Below are 20013 nucleotides of genomic sequence, written 5' to 3'. Positions count from 1 at the left end.
CTCCTAGGAAAGGAGAACTGTGAAAAGATAGGAATATGTGAGGTTTTGTCTGATAGGGCAGAACAATGTGTGGAAGGGATTAGCAAGAGGTCTGTGAGTGTACCAAAATGCCATGCACTCAGGAAAGAGGCAGGGTAAAAATATCTTCTCTGACTTGTCTGGATGGTATGATTTTGAGTGAGAGCTCATGTGACACAATCCCAGCTTGGTTGGGAAAGGACTGCAGGAGGGCCTAGGTCTGGCTGCCTGCTTGAAAGCAGGGTCAGCCATGAGGTGAGGCCAGAGCAGGTTGTCCAGAGTTTCATCTGGTCTGCTCTTGTGAATCTCTAAGGATGGAAATGACAACTGCCTCCCTGGAACCCTGCTTTACTGCTGTTCCCCTGCCCAGAAATCACACTTCAAATATAGATGTGTCATTTCACCAGCTTTTTCAGTTCAAACATGATTTTGTTTGAAGCTGTTGTTTCTTAGAGTTACTCATAGATTTCTATGGCTAAACCTATTGATAAAAGACTCAAACCTGCTGTTGATGCAGCACTGAGACTGCATTCACCTGTCAACGGGAGTCCGTAAGCAATGAATCTTTTTTGCTGCAGGAAGTTAGAAAATAGCCTTAGCTGCTAGAAGACACCAGCTGCAAGCCCCACCAACTGCAGTAGGTAACAGGAATGATCATGTCATTTTAAGAAGAGATGGCTGATCAGAGCATGTGTGAAAGCATCGTGTTTGGAGAAAAACAAACAAACAAACCCAAAAAACTATGTGCTTGGAAAGCAGCTGAAGAAATGAGACAAGGACATATTTTGCCATTTGTGTCATTTAGGCGCTGCTGTTTTGAGGAGGTTTTACCACACAAATGACTTTGTCAAAAGATGGCAGTGCAGAGTGTTTCCAGCTACATGGCTGGAAAACCTGAGCCATCACTGCATAATTCAGACCTTCCCAGTGCACTGTCTGCGGAAAAGGCTTTTGTCAGGAAGGAGCACAGTGTTCTCCCTTCTTAAGGGTATCTTTAACATTCTAAATTGATTTCCTTGGTAAGATTGAATAAATTCTGGTTCACTAGCTTTGATTTTTTTTAAAAAAATTGAAGGAACAGAATACATCTACAGTAACAAAGAAGTTACCTTGGCATTATGTGTTTATTTGCCATCAGTTACTTCATATTAAACTGTTCCATTTACAAGCTAGTGTGTTTTTTTGTGTGTTTTTTTTTTTGTTTTTGTTTTTTTTTTTTTTTTTTTTTTTCTTCTCTGAGTGCCTGCTGCTCCGTCTAGTTGTGGAAAATGAAGCTCAGCTGTTTATGACCTGCACTGTACTTCATCACTAACCTTCAGCAAGTGTACAAGTTCTGGAATGAGAATAAAGCTTCACCGGTGGTGGCACAGCATGAGGCAAAGTATAATGCATATTACTGTGGCACACCTGTGCTGATTTTCCTTGGCTTATTGTGATAAAAAGTTTGTGTTGTTAGCAGGCTAAATAGGTATAGCTTAAGAAGCCAATCTTTTCTGATTGACATACCTGGTTCCCATTAACATTAATGAGTAAAATGGACATCTATTAACAACAAAGCAGACACTTGAGGAAGCAGATAAGTGGAGGAACAAGATGACATTTTAATAGTAATTCTTCTGACCGTAACAGCTCTTGAACAGCTATATAATTGAATTTTAGACTAAATTTTAGTCTAATTTTAGACTCTCTAAATATAAAGATTGTATAATGTGTTTATATTACTTAATAACTGGCAAAAATTTAGAGGCCAGGTCTGATCTTGACTTTTGAGAGAACAAGATGCTGACTTCTCCTCAGCCCATGCTTAGGACTGTCCTCAGTAAAACACCTCTAGAGACCCTTCACACTCTTAGCAATTATCTTCCAGTTTTCACCTTCCCTGCAGAAATAATTAGTTAAAAAAAATCATTCAGAAGGAAGTTTTGTCAGTATCTAAAGACCTCAGGTTTTTTTGTACCTTTTCAGTCTGGTTTTGAAGGCTGAAGAAGTATGAAAGAAGGTGGAGGGAGGAGGATGATGATGGATGGTTTTCTTCTGGCAGCAGATAGAGGTGTTGTGACTCTTTGGGGTCCCCAGCAGCCTTTCGTGTCACAGCGCAGGTGGTCTGGACCTGTTGTCAGGGAGGTGGACTGTGGTGGTGGGGAGGGATCAGCTCTCACTGAAATGATGAAGGTGGCAAGCGTTTCCTCAGTGTTCAGGTTAGGCAAAGACACTTAATTTTCTGGACATCTTCCTTCTGATATACAATATATCTGTCTTTCCAACTTCTCACTGAGCTTTAGATCCTGAATTTCTAAATTGACTGGATAAGGCAGCTAGCCAGAAGAAATAAGAGATCAGTGGAGGAAGTTTCTAAGCTGGGCTTACTGGGAAGCCTCAGGCTCCTTCTGGCTTTTCAGGCTGCAGCAGTAGCCAAGAACATTTATTCCCGTTTTCACTTGGCAAAGAAGACTTCTTTTTTTTATTTTTTTATTTTTTTTTTCCGTTTTCTTTCAGATACGGGCTTTGCTGCTGTTACTTCTTTCCTGTCTTTCCCAAATTCAGTTACCGAAAAGCTACTTTTTGTATGCCTTTAACTAAGACTCTGAGTGTCCGTTTAAAACAGCTAGATTCAGATGTGATGTATAGCAGCTTTCTGGTTCAGTGGCAAAACTGAGCCCAACCCAGCTGAACCTGAATCAGGCAGTTGAATAAGTTTTTTACAAAGTTAACACACACACACAAAATATATTTATTCTAAATTTAAAGCAAAAGCTTAAATATTTCATGATTTTTTCCCCTATTTCATTTTTTTTAAATCATAACACATTTTCATTTCATAGTGGTGAAGTCGTTTTTAGGAAAAAACCAACACTTTGGAATCTTACTTTTAAAATGCTAAAAAAGTTTCAAAATTTGAAAAAAAGAAAATATATATTTTCTGCCTTTTCAGCCAGAGTTATGTCCTGCACTGAGCACAGTAACAGGAATTGTCTCTGTTCCTGTGTAACTCAGTTTGTCAATGAAGGCAGCCCCGTGGGGTGGGGGCTGTGAGCCCAGCCTGGGGATGGTGGTCAGTGCCAGACACTGCCTTAAGCACTGTCAGCTGTCTGTGCTGTCCTACATGTGTCAATGCTGTGCTCCACAGACTCTCTAAATTGATTTCAATCATTTTCTAGGCTCACCTCAATGTGCTGCATTTGTATATATGAAGCACCTGTGATTACGGTCTAGGCAGGGCATAATTAAAGAAGAGGTACTTATGCCCACAGCTCCTCCAGTAATTTCATCAGACTATAACCTCTTTATTTAAAAATGTATCTGTAAAGAAAGCCTTAGTTAAGCATACTTTACACCAGTGGTGTCTGCATAAACACGTAGCCAGCCCAAATCAGAGAAGCAGAGCGGGCTGATGGCCCTGTGTGTGCTCGTGATGTGTTGAACCTGAGGCTGTGTTGGTGACATGACTGCAACCTGAATGTTGTGGAGGACCGCCACCATGTCCAGCCCCCCGTGCAGGGCAGACCACCACCACACTGTGGTGCCCAGCATGAGGACACATGTTGCTGCTGTCTGGAGCCATGGGAGCTGGCCCTCTTCTGCAGCCCACCTGTGACTGTGATTCTTGCCTAAAAACATTGCAGCCTGTCTTCTTGCTGCCTAGCTGAGTTTTGTGAACTTCTGGCTAAATTCAAAGCCTGGTTACAGTGTTTCAGCTGGGGAGATGGCTTCCTGATGCATTTGAGATCCTTTGTCATTTGGAAACACTGAGCCAATTTAGTTAATGTTTTAATTTTTTGTTGGATTTGTAATTGTTGCCATGTGTCAAGAAGTCAGTTTCGACAGCTTGGTAATCTGGAAAAGCTAGCAACAAATCCAATCAAGTGAATATCCTTTTGTTTCGATGGCTTTTCCTGTCCTTGTTTCAAGCCCAGAAGGAGGCCTTAAAGTTGATGAGAAGATAAATTCAATTATACTTAAAGCTGACTTTGGCTCTTAGATCTCATACTACCTTTTCCTGTCTTTGCCATCCATCCTATTGCAATGGTTTAAATTTGCCCCAGTAGTAGTTTGCCTATTAGCTTTGCTAATGAATTTACTAGTGCAAAAGACCACTTGCAAGGCTGTCCTAAACATAATGAATGTAATTATTTAGCACAAACCAGGGCAGCATCTTTTTCTCTCTTGACAAGAATAATTCTTTATTCTCTCATTAGCTATGTGCCTTGGTCTCAGTAAACTAGTTATTGACCTGCTCATTTAAGGAGCTTCACTCTAAATGCTTCTTCCCTTATTTAACTCAGACAAGTTCCTATAATTTCCCCTCGCCATGCAGTGCTAGCTGGTAAAATGTAACCATTGTTCATTTGTTGTGAAGAGAGCTGGAAGACAGGAAGCTATTCTTAGATGGATGCTCAGCCTCCTGAGCCCTGCTTGCTTGTCCCTGGTTATAATGGATACAAAACTGTATGTGGCTTAGTAGACATCATGTAAACTCTATAGGAAATCTGAGCCAATGAATCATGGAGACAGACCCCTACTGAGCATTGTGTGTCTGAATAGACTACAAATAGATAGAAAAGCAGCTTAAGCAAGTGGCTTTAATACGACAAGAATGCATAAATTAGAAATGAATTGAGAGTAGCTGTTGTTTTAAGGCAGTTAGATTTTTACTTTCTGTACTGTTTCCCTGTTGTGAGAAACCACTAATTACTCAGACTATGCTGAAGACTGATGCGGTGTTTTTGCACGTGCATGGTTTTTGTTGCTCTTCAAGCATGCTCTGCTGGATAGTGCTGTCTTAGTCTGGTGGCACCGTCCCACACAACCTCCCCAGTTGTACAGCTACCCCATCCTGTCTGGCAGTGTCCACTGGGACATTCTTGGAGACTCCCGCCTGGGAGTGTGGAACACAGGACTCTAACCCTGTCAGGGCTTTACAGGCTCACCTCCCAGCCAGGTCCATGTCACCAGCTGAACAGGGATTATCTCACACCAGAAGTGACAGCCTCACATCTCACCCTCACAGTAGTCAGTGCTGGGCAGCGGTCGGTCACCTCCTGCTTTCCTCAAGCCATTCGGTATGCAGGACTCCTGCTTGTTCCTATCCTGACCACCAGTGAGTGGAAGGGAACATGGCATTTCCAGGCATCTTTCTCCTGGAGTTATCTGTTGGCTGCCTAAAGGTGACATCCCAGGGGCTCTGAGGAGCAGAGTCTGCTTGGTCTGGATCCGAACTCCCAGCTGAGCCCAGTGCGTTGCCTGTGCAGTGCCTCTTGGAGCGCTCAGTCACCCACCACAGCTCCATGGGATCCCTGGGGGTGCAGAGGACTCTCTGCCAGCTGCAGCTTCAGCATGGCACAGGTGAGTGGAGGATGGTGATGGAAAGGGCAGAGACAGGGCAGCTTGAGGAAGGGCTGGCAGCTCTGGTGCAAGCTCAACCTCTAGCTGTGAAAGGGGTTTGTAACATCTACCTTTGAAGCAATTCTGTGTTGACTATAACTGCCCTCATGCCTCTGCACACAGTGAGCTGGCTACACAGACCTCTGGTGATGGTGGTCTCAGGTCTTGGAGAAGTGTGGTCAGATTTGCAGGATTTGCAGGACAAGGGCTGAAGCTGGCACCTGCTGTGCTCTCGGCAGCAGCAGAAATCATATCTGCTCTGGGGCAGCTGAAACGGTGATGGGTCCAGAAAAGAAGTGCTGTCAAGTTAAAGGGTGACAAATCTAACTACCTGAAGGGAAGTTATAGCCAGGTGGGGATTGGTCTCTTCTCCCAGGCAGTTAGAAATAGGAGAAAGGGGCATGGGCTTCAACTCTGCCAGGGGAAATTTAGGCTGGATATTAGAAAGAAATTCTTTACAGAGAGAGTGGTCAGGCATTGGAATGGCTGCCCAGGGAGGTGGTGGACTTGCCGTCCCTGGAGGTTTTAAAACCGAGATTGGACATGGCACTTAGTGCCATGATCTAGTAAACGGACTAGAGTTGGACCAAGGGTTGGACTCGATGATCTCTGAGGTCTTTTCCAACCCAGTCGATTCTGTGATTCTGTGTGATTCTGTGAAATCGGGATCTGCAATGACTGACCACAGTTTTGTTGCTTGCTTGTTGATTGTCTTCTGTTTTTTTTTTCTTCAGTGCCTTTTTTGTTAACTTTGCCATTTTCAAAGATGAAATATACTGTCTATAATTGTTCACAGATTGTGATAATAGATTGTGGGCAGATGGCCAATAGTTTGTGGTCCAGCAATCATATGAAAGATACAGATAGCATTCCTCCGTTGTGTTTATAGATACTGGTGGTGTGGAGTTGCTCTTTCTTGTGGCTCAGTATGGGCCATATTACCTCCTGCTGTTATGATCTAGGTTTTTCACTGAGTCATTTGTGCCAGAAGCCCACATGTGGTCCCTGGCTATATATAATCTATATGGCCTCTGATGGGCCTCCAGATGGGCCTTGGGAGCAACATTGCTTCACCTTTGTCTGGGAAGGCAAATGGGGTCTGTGTCTTTTCAGGTCTGAAGAAGGTGACACCTCAGTGACTGACTCACCTAAAAACAGAGGGGAACAGCCAGGAAAGCTGAGAGACCCCACCCAGGGGGCTGAAGCCCTGTGGTGAGGGCAGGCTGGGAAATGAAGGGGCTGTGCCTGTGGGCAACCTCTCAGGCTTGGTGTCCCATGGACACCTCACCTCATCCGACACTTCTGCTGATGGCATTGCAGAGGCCCGTGCTGTGCCTACCATTGCAGCACCTGAAATGCAGTTCAGCTTCACGTGAAGCGCTCACCACGTCCTGCTGTTTCCAGTCCCTGAGGTCTGGGGAGCTGCTTCGGGGCACAGTCAGGAGCGTGAACCAGCCTGTGTGCCCCTGGCTGTGGTGTCTTTGTGTTGTGCTAACTGTGATAAACCTGTGGAAATGTGGCTTGCACAGCATAACATAAAAAAGCATCAGGTTTTGTTTTAGAAGCAAATATAGATTCCAAACTTGCCTACTGCAGAAAGTCAGTGCAAGGTATTCATATTTAAGATGGAAAAATAAGGCACTGTATTTTAACTGCCTGGTTTTCTCAAAATTATTCTTAAAAATATATTTCTAATAGAAAAGCTTTTAGGGTAAGTATTTGATATGAAGCAGCTTACTTTCAAAGTGTTTTTCCATTTCTCCTAGGTAGATTCAGAAAAATAAATGCTTCTTTCTAAGCTAGCATTTGTCTGTTTGAATGTAATTGCGCTGCAAAAACTTAGCAATAAACACCTTCACCTTAGGGAAAGCTGGTTAACATTTTCATTGCATTTTTATGTTTGAATAATGATGCTTTAATATATCTTTTTCTCAACTGTAATTCCCACTCTTCTTATAAGAGTAACTTGACTTGACAGTGCATGAATTCTAAGCTAAAAATGAGACAAATTAGGAAGAAGTCTATCGGCAGTGGAGAATGGGCAGCAGAACAAGCTGATATGTCTAAAAAGTTTTGTTCAGAACAGTCTTCAGCTTCAGATTTAGAAGGTTGTGTACCTTAACTCTGTTCAAAACAGTTTCGTTACAGTTTCTGTGGGGTTTATTGGTGTGTGTGTGTGACTGCAGGATCAGGTTTTGGTTCCCTAGTCATGACTTACAAAGCTTCCCACAGTTGTGTGGCTCTGTGGTAATCTGGCAGATGTGCAAATGTGAAAATGATGTACGAGGCACCAAACTGGTCCTGGGCGCTCTGTAGTATCTGAAAAAGTTTTCTTCAGGTCTTGCTGAGGACATTGCAGTGAGTTCTCACTACTTCTTGACTTGCTGTACCCTGAAAGGAAGAATTTGTTTTGAATGAAAGCATTTTTTCCAATGGGCCCAAGTTTTACCTGTAATGGCAGCAGCTGATATGAAGGTAGTATGTATGCAATACAAACCCTCCGCAGTCCTCAGCAGAGTGAATGTGGTCCTGTGGCATCATGTTTTTCCAGCTGGTCTGTACGTTTCTAGTTCTGATAGCTGCTCTTTGCAGATCCTCATTAGTTATTCCATGTGAAACATAAGTGAGGAAAGAAAACAGAGTGATTGCAGTCACTTAATTCCACTAACAGATCTTTCTATTTCTTAACAGTCACTGTTTTTCTAAGAAAAATGGTTTGGCACTGGAATATTAGAGTGTAAAACACAAGAGGAAAATTAATGTGTCTCCCACCTTGGCATGTTTTCCCATTATATCATTAGTATTGAGACCTTAAGTTTAGCTTGATTTTAGGGGTTTGATATGACTCAAATAACTTTGAGGTTAGTTTCATTTGATGCACACAATCATAGTGGCTTTTTTCTTCTACGACTTGACTGGTCTTTAATGCAGGTTTAGTTGGAGTTATTTACCTGCATTTTAACAGAATTGTGTATCAAGTGATTATTTCTAATATAGTTACAGCACTCTCACAATTAAGTATTTATAATTGCTAAAATGAGGAGCAGGGCAAAACATGATGCATGCACGTTAGGGAACTGTTCTGAATTATGAGTTCTGCCTTTGCAAGACAGAAATGTGATAAAGGTAAGGGGAAAATGTAAGCCCCAAGATTTGTATTTGAAAATGTGAACACAAAAGATGAAGCGTTTAGGATGACTTTCACTTTTAGAGGGAATGTCCTTTTGAGGGTTAAGGTGCAAGCTGTTTCTTCCTCTCTAGCAGTGGGCTTTGCCTCCCACCCACTAAGAGAAGAAAGTGCCCCGTGACACTGTGTGGACCTTTGGTGAAGTTACCTTTTTGAGTTGCTCTTCAGGAAGCCTTTTCTTGTTCCAGCTTGTGAGACTCTCAGGTAGTCTCATCAGAGCTGTTATTTCCAGCCTCATTGCCCACTTGTGGGACGGTAGCTGAGCTTGGACCCTCCTGTGCGGCAGAGAGCACAGGGACGTGTGTTCCCTTGTCACAGACATTGTACTGTTTAACAGAGAGTGGAAAGGGAGACAAAAAGCCCTTTAATCACAAAGGCTTGTGCTTTGTGACAACCTTGAATCTCCAATTTATTTTTCTTCTCTGCAGACACATATTTGTATCTAAAGCTATCCTTTCAAGCTCCTCTCATGAGACTGATCATTTCTTGGCATCCCAAGAGAAGAGGTCGCTGGTGTTTGGAGGAGGAGCTGAAGTAGCAGCATTATACAAAGCCTAAATACTTTAAGAGTCAGTAAATGAAAGCAATGCACTTGGCTCCAATACTCATCAAACAGAAAGAGGAATCTGTCTCAGCATGCTGTAGGATGATCATTAATTTTTAATAGTGTTAATGTTTATTAGTGACAGATGATTGACTTTAAGTGCCTTATGAATAATAAATAAATGATGTGGATTTTGGGCATCTGCCTTAGATTTGCATGCAAAGCCAGTGGGACTAACCTTCACAGTTTCAGAGGAGTGCAGCTTCGATTCCTCGACATATGCCATAATGCAGGCTTTAAGACTTCTCAGGCTTTAGCTCTGATAAACCTGGAAGGCATTTCTGGCCCCTTTCTCAGGGCACATCGATTGCTTGGGGGCCTCGGGTTGAGAGGGGAGCTCGGTGCATCTCTTTTGGCTAAGGCAGGGCTGCTGGAAGTTGCATTATTCACTGTGAGGCTCTGCTGGATTTCATAACACTTAAACACCTGTGTCCATCAAACAGAACACACAGGATCACAGCTAGAGCTGCTCTTGACTTTGTAATTTCATTGACTGACAGTTTAATATCTATTTATTTTCACATCTGACTCCAGTAGAGACAGGCTGGCATCCTGAATGTCAGGATATTATGCTGGCAACTGTGTTTTTTCATTACTATAGGAGAAAAAAAAAAAAGTTTCTTCATAAGTAAAGAGGTTCTTCCCAGGCACTGCTACTGTAATAAAGACCAAATTACACTTCATATAAATTTGGTAGTAACCAGTGATAGGTTATGTATACATATTTATACAGGAACAAGGGCATACAGTTTTCAACTTCCTAGTAATCTGTCTCTTCTATACGGTGGAATGCTATGTAATTGTATTGTTTAAATAGCTGAAACCACTGCATTTACTGTGGACTCTTATAAGTAGATCTGTCTTTGCTTAAATTGAATGTTTAAAACTGGCCTTTTATTTTGATCCAATTTTGCTTGCTTTCTAAACAGAAACAAGTTGGTTTATCCCATCTAAATTCTATAATATTGAAACTACTTAAAAGAATGTTTGAAGAAGAGAAAAGAGAAATACACGTTTTGGTGAAGCTGTGATGCTGTTTAGAAATAAGAGGGTGAAACTGCTCCAATATTGGGCACCGGCCAAATTGCTGATGACTCTGTAATAATGTTATCCAGATGTTAGGCGCTTACACCAGACCGAAATGGCTGTTGCTAACTTATTGTCATACAGCTCTTACTATATAAACACAAAATTCGTATTTAATTCCACTTTAGTTCAATGGATTGTGATTAATATTGTGATTACTCTGATTCAGAGAACTTTTTAGACCAGACTCTTCTGGGTTTTCTGAGAATGTGGCACTATACATCAGCCCAGATTATGTGGTGTGTCCGACGGGGAACTGCCCTGTAATCACATGCTTTAGTGTTCTCTGAACTCCTGGGTATTATGGCAGTGAGAATGAGACACCACTGCACTCTCTAAAATGTTTCAAGACAACAGTACTCTGCTGCTAGAAACTGCAGTGGTCCTGTCCCTTCTCTGGCATGTGGACACTACCGCAGCAGTGCCCCTTGTGCACTGCACCCAGCCCTGCCTTGAACCATGGCCCCTTCCCCAACCTCGCTTGCTGCTCATGAGCTCTTGGTTAGAGGCTGCAGAATGGGTTATCATTACAGGTGGAGATTTGGGCTCCTTCTGTCACCAGGAAGGCACTTTGGTGCCCACAGTGGACTTCTGCATTGCGCTCTCAGAAATAATTGCACAACCTGCACCCTAGGAGAGCCGTGGGTGTCAGGCATCCCTCCAGGAACCTGCCCAAGAACCTGCACACCTCACCTTTCCCTTGTGGGCACCTGGGACTTGCCACCTCGCTGCCATTAGCCACTGAAATATCTTCAAAACCACAGTGGATGTTGAACCATTAGCTATCTCCATGTTGCATGAATACAGATGTATGGAGATCCATCTTCGTGGTCAAAGGCAAAGAGAAACAAAGTGATTGCACTTTTTTGAGTAGGTAGACAGCAGAATGAGATTTTGCATGCTAAAAGTAAAAAAAGATGGCTGTGCAGCTCATCAGAGGGGCAATATTTTAAACCCTGTTAAAGGCTTGGTCCTCTGCTTGTGTTTACAGCAGTGTCAAGAGTACAGCAAGGACAAATAGGAATCTAGCGTGATCATAATGTTACTATTTATATACACATAAAATAGAACAGGGTTTTAAAAGCTAATGCAATTTTCTATTTTAATGATAACCTTAATAACAATATAGTTTCACTGCAGAGATATAAACAAATACAATAGAAAATGAGATAATGCCATGAAATGGATACATTATTTTTGAATTTGAAGGACGCTTGCCAGAAAAGATTTACCAACTTATGCAATCCACAGCAAATGAAATACAAACTTACCTTCTGCTGTTGCCTGGATATAACATATTTACTGTACGGTTTTCTTATTACTGTGGATTTCTAACATAATTAGATGTTTCTGTTGTCAAGTGTATAATATCTGACCTAGAACTTACCAGAACCTGCTAAAAAAATGTTGAAAAGAGACAATACTTTTCTTAATTCTTTGGAAGATGCAAACATAATTAGTGTATATTTCCACAGTAGAGCTAGATATGCTATGATTATCTCAAGCATTTTATTGAAGTCTTCTGTTTAGATTTTGCATATACTTTGCTGCTAGCTCAATTAAAATGAACAGTAATATCCAATTAAAAATTAGGTTTGTCTACTTTATGTTACTAACATTAAAATTATTGTGGTTGAAATAAGAGCTGACCTGAACCCAAACACATCCCGTCAGAGCATTGTAACTAGCATTTGTTTTTAGAAAACATTACAGATTTTATGTATGAAATGAGACTTCTTCCTTTTATTACTTAATTTGTCCTTTCTGTCTTTGTTTCTTTAGTGTTTGTTGAAATCACAGAACACTAAAATTCTCATAAGAGGTCAGTTTTCTTTGTAGCTTCCACTTTGGTTCCTTGCTGATTGTATGTGTGTTTCTTTTAGTAATTTAACAGATTTTTGTCACATAAATGACCATTCCTTTTTCTTTCATTAGGAAAGACCAGGAGTGTAGAAGTGGATTGCTGGATTTCATTTATTGTCATGCATTACTTTACCTTGTCTTCACTTACCCATGTTTTTGGCACATCAGCAATCTGTGATGACTTTTCCCCTCTTCTTGGAGCTGAAGGATGCCTGGGGAAAGGGACCATTCTCCCACCAGATGCTGAGGTAGCTGGGCTATGACCCTGGGGTTGAAGGTGATGCTGCAGAGTAAAAAAAAATGTAGAGTTCAAGACATGAAGTCTGTTTTGTGCCTTTGCTGTTGCTGGGTGACCCCTTCTGCTCTCTGCCCACTTTAAGGGCACCAGAACTTGAACATCTCTCCTTGATGAATGAGAAATGTTTGTTTCTTGTTTTCTCAAGCGTATTTTGTGACACCCAACACAAATGGAGATGGACTTGGAGTATCTGGCAGGGGAGGAAGGACCTGGAGGCTGAAGCTGTCTCAGCAGTGCAGGAGAATCAGGAGTGTGGCTCTGCTAAGGTCTGTAGGGGGGGACAGATGATGTGCCATGATGGGAAGGAGTGCTGGGCTGCTGTGTCTGCTGGGGGGCCGGGATGGGTAGAGGGCTGTTGGATGTTGTGCTCACACCCAGCCGCAGTCAGGGTCTGTCACAATAATGCACGCTGCTGCCCACCTGGGTCTGCTGCCCGAAGTGATGGCACGCTTGTGCATGGCCACAGCTAAAATGGGCCCTGGGAAATGACTGCAATAGAGGCAGAACCAATACCTTCACTACCTGTACTAAAGTCCCACTGCTTTTTATCCCCCTAACACAATGGATTTTTTTTTTTTTTTCTGGTACTCCCAGTTGTCTTCATTTCACAGATTATCAAGGCAGTATACCATGGATGCTTTCCGTATTATAAGAAATGTATGTAAAGAAAGGTATGTAAAATGTCAGTGTGAATGCTTCCTTTTCCTGTGTGATGTGGGCTTAAAACTTGAATAGGGCATGTGATTTCAACTTGCCTTGAGCATAATAAGGAAGTAATTACTCAGCTGTTGAGAAAAGCCTTAATATCATTATAGATAACCTGAATGTCTAGGCAATATCTGCCTATTATTTTAAATGATTTCAAAATACATTTAAAAACAAACAAACAAAAACCCCTCACATTCAAAGCACAGGGAAATAATACAAGTTATCATAAAAAAGTGTTATGAGATAATTCTAAATGTCAGTTTAGCATATTTTAGCCTATTAGATCTTTAAACAGAGTTGAATAACATCTTTCATGAAATAAATGTCTTTTTGGTAAACTGAAAGGGACAATAATATTTAAAGGTCAGTTAACATGGAGAGTTGGTTCTAGTTATTATTACTTTTAAAGATCCAGGTCTATTACCTTTACACAACATTACCTCACAAATCCTTATTAAAACTGCAAGAGCAAACCATGTCTTTCCCTCTCTTTCTCCCTCCCTCCTTCCTGCCATGATCCTTAGATCTTTGATTCTGCCTTCTCTTTAATGTGTAACAATTTCTCCAGTGAATAGCACTGGATGATTCTCACTGCTTCTGCCAGGCTGCATCCAAGAGAGTCGTACATTATAGTTGCTGTCAATGCTGCCAACTAGGAAAAAACCTCTCATTTCTACATTACGTTTCAGCCTCCTACGTATGACATGAGCTACCCTGCAAACAGTCGTTTAATAGTTTTGAGCTGCTGAGGAAATGGTAGTTGATTTCAATTTTTTATTTAAAGAAGTTGTTGCAGTAGTGTGTTGTACCACTGCTATTGTGTTTAATTGCGAACAGGCCAGGCTGTCTTATCTGTCTGCCCATCTAATTGCCCACCCATCCATGACCAACTGGTATTAATAGTCTGTGCAATGCAACAATTCATCTACACGCAAGTACCTGCTACCCCATAAGAACTCTCTTGGGAAGGACTCTCTGGCAGGGTGGGTGCATCCCTGGGTGTGTATGCAGAGGTGAGCTGCAGGCTGGCAGCACATGGTGGGCAAGGTAAGGGGTCCGTATTCCTCTTCACCATGTAGTGACGGCTGTGGGGGCTGTGGGACTCTTCCATCCACGCACAGGATGAAAGATTTTGCTCTGCATTTTTGTCTGTATCCGGACACTGCTCTGTGCTGTGCTCATGGTCCTTTCATTGTCAGGCCAGCTGTGAACATGGAGGTGATTAGTTGTTTTTGCTGAGAATCCCTGATGGGAATTTGCAGCCAGGGTTTGGCATTGCAAAGGAAGGTGTTGGCATGAGTGGGATGAGCAGCTGGGCTGGAGGGCTTCAGGTAACAGCAGTGAGGGCAGCTGGAATTGTGGAGGGCAGCTGTGTTGGAAAGTTGCTCGCCCTTGGTTGTTTTTGCAACCCATGAAGGCTGAGGTTGGAGCAATCCAGAACTAGTGCTATCAGGGCACTACAGAAACCTCCTGTTTCCATTGAGATAGGAAGCTTCAGAGTGTTCAGCCCAGCCATGCTTCCCTGGTAAACAGGAGCAACACACAGAAGTGGTCAGACTTCTGTTTTTCAGTGCTGTGGGCTTCTTCAGAAGGCTCCCCCATCAGAAAAATGTGACTTCCTGTTTGTACTTTTCAGGGCTTTAGGCAAAGCATGCTAACTTCTTTTCTTTCTCTCTTTCTCTCATTTCTGGATGAAAATCCACAACCACACAAGCACTTAGACTCAGAATTTATGTTTCTCTGCTCCTGGTGTCCTTGGCTCTGCCTAAGCGAAAGATTTGAGAAGTGCCACTTTCCCAGCTCAGTGTTCTCTCCCCTCTCACGCTGGCTCACTGATGGCCTTGCTGATCTAAATATAGGCTCAGGCGTGGGAGAGCAGGACCACGCTGCAGCTGTGGAGGTGATGGGAGTGTTGTCTTTCCTTTTAGCAGCTCTGTCAGCTTCCGTGATTGAAACTGCATCTTCTGCGATGCTGCTGCAGGCTGATGCTTGGGCACGGGGCCTTGCAGGGGCTTCTTACCTTCCATTTCAGTCTTATCACCCATACTTGGGGTCTGCAGGAGGTGTTGTTTTGGAGCTGGCTGTAATGGATGGACTGAGTGGGCAAGGCAGGGCTGAGGGCTGGGACATCTCCAGCTGTTGGAGAGGGAGGCTGGGTGCTGCACAGTTCCTCTAGGAGGAGCCTTGTGGTGGAGAAGGAAGTGGGGACAGCATCCCTGGGGCCATGGAGGGCTCCTCTCACCGAGGAAACACAGAAAACTGAGAGATGCTTCATCTGTCCTTTATCTCTCTGATAAATATTTTGCCCTGTGCCCTCTAGAAGTGAGGAAGAAAATACAATTAAAGAGTTGAAATGCTTTTATTTGTGAAATATTAACTTTGTGTAATATATATTCAAAAGCAGATACTCATTTAAAGGTTATATTTAATATAGCTCTGCTCCAGTTTTCCTTTTTTATTATTATTTTCTTATACATCTTTCCACTTTCTAAGGCAATGCTCCAGTGACTACTGCAATATAATAGCTGCTTTCTCTCTCAGTACACAATTTGACAGCATTTATTCTTTCCTTCAGTGAACATAATTACTTCACATATGGAACCTGTGATAGCCTACAGGCATCTGAGAGAAACCAGAATCATACAATCTGTCCCCTTTGTGAGCTTAATTTACATTCACAAGTGTCATTTTAATAGTGCTGGCAACATGTAGGATAAAAATTACAGGTCAGCTGCAGCATGTCATGGGGAACTGTGCTTAAGTCAATAACATGGTATTATTACATTCTGGATAATTTTACAAGGTAGATCTCACAGGAGGAATTTGACCCCTATTTCTTTAGTTTTCTGCCTTTTGGTCTCCTCCATAAGGTAATTCATTTAGAAATGGTTGTTGCAAAGCTGCAAACACATTGACAAAGAGGTTAGGCTGCAGTAGACATTTTCAAATCTGAAAGCAACACCTTTCCCTTACTGTAACTTGTAACAGCACTTAATTAACATGCATCTGGTATATTTAAAAATTTGCACTGTTAATTCGTGATTTTTTTTTCCCTATGTAATGAAAATACTGAGGGGCATGGCCTTCCACCTTCTGATTTCAGAGAGTTGACAGAAGTTTCAGCTTTCTGCAACTGATTGGTTTTTAGCCAGATATGGTAGTCTCAGGCTAGGCATTTTACAGACATTTTGTAAAAATAGTGAGCGGCACAGAGACATGTTGTGTATGAAACTATATATAATACCCAATTTAATTTCTGTATTTATAACACCTAAAAATAACAGCTAATTTCTCATCCTGGCATCTGTAATATAAATAGAGGTGCAATAAATAATAAAACAACAGGCGACTGGTTGGAGTAAAAATTTGGGTCTGGGTAGAGTGCTGAATCGAAATATAAAATTAATCTTGGTTACCATTACTGATTATTTTCTGTTTTTGCAAAAACCTGTAATTTACTGTCGTTTAAGTTTCCAGAGTTTGTTAGGGGCATAGTCAAGGGCTTGCATAGTTTGTCTATAGTACTCTGATATTTAAAAAGTCCATATATGCACAGACAAGGCAAATACACCCCGAGGTGCCCCCCTCCCTGCACATGCATACCCCGGTGCATCCATTCTCTGAATTATGTTTTCATTCACTCCCCCTGCGATTTGCATCCCTCTCTTGCTGTAAGCACTTTTACTCGTTCAAGCAGCACAAGGGGAAAAATATCTTTTATTTAATGATTAATTTTCATACCATCGATAGTGTTGGAGTTTGAGCGGGGTTTTTTATTAGAAACAAACAAAACCCAACAAAACAAACAACAGCAAAAACCGAAAATATTTTGTTCCACTGAGATGGCTAGACAGAACATACTTGAATCTTTAACAAAAAGTGTGACAAACTAACAGCAAGGAATTGGAACAACCTCTCTTGTTGAGCCTCCTGCTAGAGTACTCTGCCCAGTGAAAGAATGGTGAAAAATTCAAGTAGGCTCAGAAGAGCTGAAGGAATGATCTGAGGTCTGAGAAATGTGTTCTTTATAATGAGATATAGTTCAGGCTAGTAACTCATCAAACACTCGGATATGTAAGTACCTAGGTATAGTGAAGATGCCTGCTACCTGAAGACTTGTAAAGTGGCCCAGGATGTGACAAAAATACATATAAAAAGACCAAATTATTGAGTCAAATCCAGGAAAATATAAAACTTGAATAAGTAGCTCATTTTTGAGAGTGGCAGTAACTAGGCACTGGAAAGGACTCCTGTTGAGACTGGCAGATTACCTGTCAAGATTCTGTGGCTTTCCAAAGGGCATGTCATGCTCAACTGAGGGTCTGACTCTGGAGATCAGTCCATTCTGTTTTCTTGTCCATGCTTGATTCCATCCAGGCCTTCAACCCTCTGAAACTGCACAACCAACTTTGGAAGATCCTTGGCCAACCTTGGCTTGGGAAAATGTCAATTCGGAGCACTGGGAGATCTTTCTGTGCAAGGAAAGTGTCTATTAGTCACGTTCTTCAGAGTCTGGCATAGGAAAGCATTTGCATTTCAGATACATTTTATCTTAGCAGGAGGTTTTGGTTTTGTTTTCAACAGCAAGGGTGTGGGCTGGGAAACAAGAGCTACAAAGGGCAGACTGGAGATATTAATTCTACTTCTGGAGCTCCCACACACATCCATCTTAGCATAGAAACTTCTGTCACTGATGTACACAACAGCATATACACAAATATTAATATTTTGTGTGCTTGGTGACCTATTGTTTTACCAATGAAATATCTGAAACATAATAACTTCCATTCTTTGTGGTGATCTTGTATGATCTACAGTTCAGTTGCTGAAGTAGTATCATTTGTTCCCCAGGAGATGTGCTGGAGTGTCTTGTGTGCCTCTCCTCAGCTTCTGTCTTCCCCTTCAGTGGACTTTAAGTTTATTACTTGCTTGATTAATAGTTGCCGTATCTTGTTTTCCTGTTTTGGAGAGGGAAAAGGAAAAGAAAAAAGGCTTACAGGAGAGACTTTACAGACAGAAGCGAGCCAAGTACGAGCCCTTGCCTATATGAACAGGCATTACTTCTGCCTTTTAAAAGATATGAGATGTGGTCAAGCTTGTGGCATAGTGTCCTCTTCTCAGAGGTAGAATACATTTATGCTAGTAAGTTTTGTGAGAAGAGGCTGAACATTCTGTAGATGAAATACCTTCTCAGGACTGGGACCGGAGCCTTTCAGGTCTCTGGCTTCTCTCTCTTTTGCCAGGCTTTCTAGAGGTTCTTTCACTGTCACTTTCTGTTGAATAGATGTTTATTGGTGGAAAAACTTACCCTGAGAGCTATTAAGAGAATTTTATCAACTTAGTTTTGAAAAAAGGGTTTGGGTTTCATCAACACTAGTTTTGAAAAAAGCAAAAGTCTTTACTGGACAGTTTCAGAGAAGTCACCTAGCAAATAAAAGGTTGTGGTGGCTTGTAGAGACACCTGATGGCCTGTGGACATAATCAGTTTGTTTTGCTTTAGCACAGTGAAATAAGTGATGTCTATGGTGAAATCGTCCAAAAAGGAGTTTTTCCCATGTTAGGCAGCAGTTGTGTGCTTGGCTGGGATCAAGGTGTTTGGCTGTGCTCGCACAGTGGCACCTGGGGCTACCTCTGTGCACTGTGGGCAGCACGCTGTGCCCCAGCACTGCCCTGCTCCCCGCTGTGTAGCATTATGATGGATGCGAGAGCCCTGATTAGTATGGATAGTTTTTCATATTGTATTTTCTGAACAATAGATAAAGAAAAAAAATCTACTAATTGTATTTGGCACTCAGAGGATGAGGCTGAACAGAGTCTGTGGTTAATATAAATTACAAAAAGATGAAGTGTTTTTTTTTCCTCCCAAACTGACATACAATCTTATTTCCCTTACTCCTCCTCTTTCTCCAAAAAAAAACCCCACCAAGCTCTTGTCTCTGATTTGTTCATAAATACAAAATCAAACATCTCCTCTGTGCTTCTGATGTATGTTGGAGTCCTCGTGCCACTGTGCTGATTCATCTGGAGGATGCCCTGCGTGTGAGTGGTTTGGCACAGTGTGGTACAGGAGAGGAATCTGATAGTGAGAAGGCAGCAGCAACAGCATAATTATGAAGGATTTTTCCCCCTCATACTGCTTCTTGTTATTTATTCATCTCTCCATGTTTCCCTTGGTTATTTCTCTTCCTGAAATGAAAATAACCTGGCAAGAAAATAATGTTTTCACTCCCAAAGTTTTTTAGGCAAGGAACACCAGGCATGTTTTTTTAACACGCTGACGGATGATTATTCACCAACATTTCTTGTTGAAACAAGCAGGCTTGTTAACTGTGGTGACATTTTCAGTGATGCTATGATATCCCTGTGTTATTGTTACTTGATTTACTAGTGTCTAAGGTATTATTTTGTTGAAAAAGTTAGGTAGATAGAAGGGACAAATCCCCTTATTCCAGGTAGGCCCCCAAAATCAGATCAACAGTCAAAAAATTGTCATGGGGAGAGAGGTTGGTGGGGGGGAAGGCAGAGCACATTTTAGGGCCACTCGGGAGCCCTTCATGTGGGTTATGGCCATTTAGTCTTCAATAAAACATGAATGCTTACCATAGCAACCACCTCTGATATAGCCAGCACTTTAATAAAGACAGACATTTGTTGAAGAAAGCCTAACAAACACAGGTAGGCCTTTTATGGTGCCGCACAAGAAAACAATCTGGCTTGCAGGTGTAGTCGTGTTTTCCTAGGAAGGGTATAGGGGTTAATGCAACACGCTGCTGGCTTTGGCCGCCTTTGTGCATGCTGGCTCCTGGAAACTGTGATTCTTGGAGCGGTGTGAGCTGGGGACGCCTGGCAAGGCCCTGCTCCGGTGCT

The 20013-nt window shown here is 42.0% G+C and overlaps 1 long non-coding RNA gene across 1 annotated transcript in view; it reads left to right on the top strand.

Annotated features, from left to right (window-relative positions):
- The window catches only part of LOC110361624 (uncharacterized), a 160217-nt gene that overhangs the window by 82829 nt on the left and 57375 nt on the right, over positions 1-20013 (top strand). The window contains exons 9-11 of the long non-coding RNA XR_010474367.1: positions 12213-12388; positions 12584-12704; positions 13033-13109. This is a non-coding gene — a long non-coding RNA (uncharacterized LOC110361624). The remainder of the gene's footprint in view (positions 1-12212; positions 12389-12583; positions 12705-13032; positions 13110-20013) is intronic.

Source organism: Columba livia, chromosome 8 (assembly GCF_036013475.1).
Source record: "Columba livia isolate bColLiv1 breed racing homer chromosome 8, bColLiv1.pat.W.v2, whole genome shotgun sequence".
Classification (NCBI taxonomy): domain Eukaryota; kingdom Metazoa; phylum Chordata; class Aves; order Columbiformes; family Columbidae; genus Columba; species Columba livia.
Note: the sequence above shows the minus strand (reverse complement) of the source record. Positions and strands in the feature narration are given on the sequence as shown.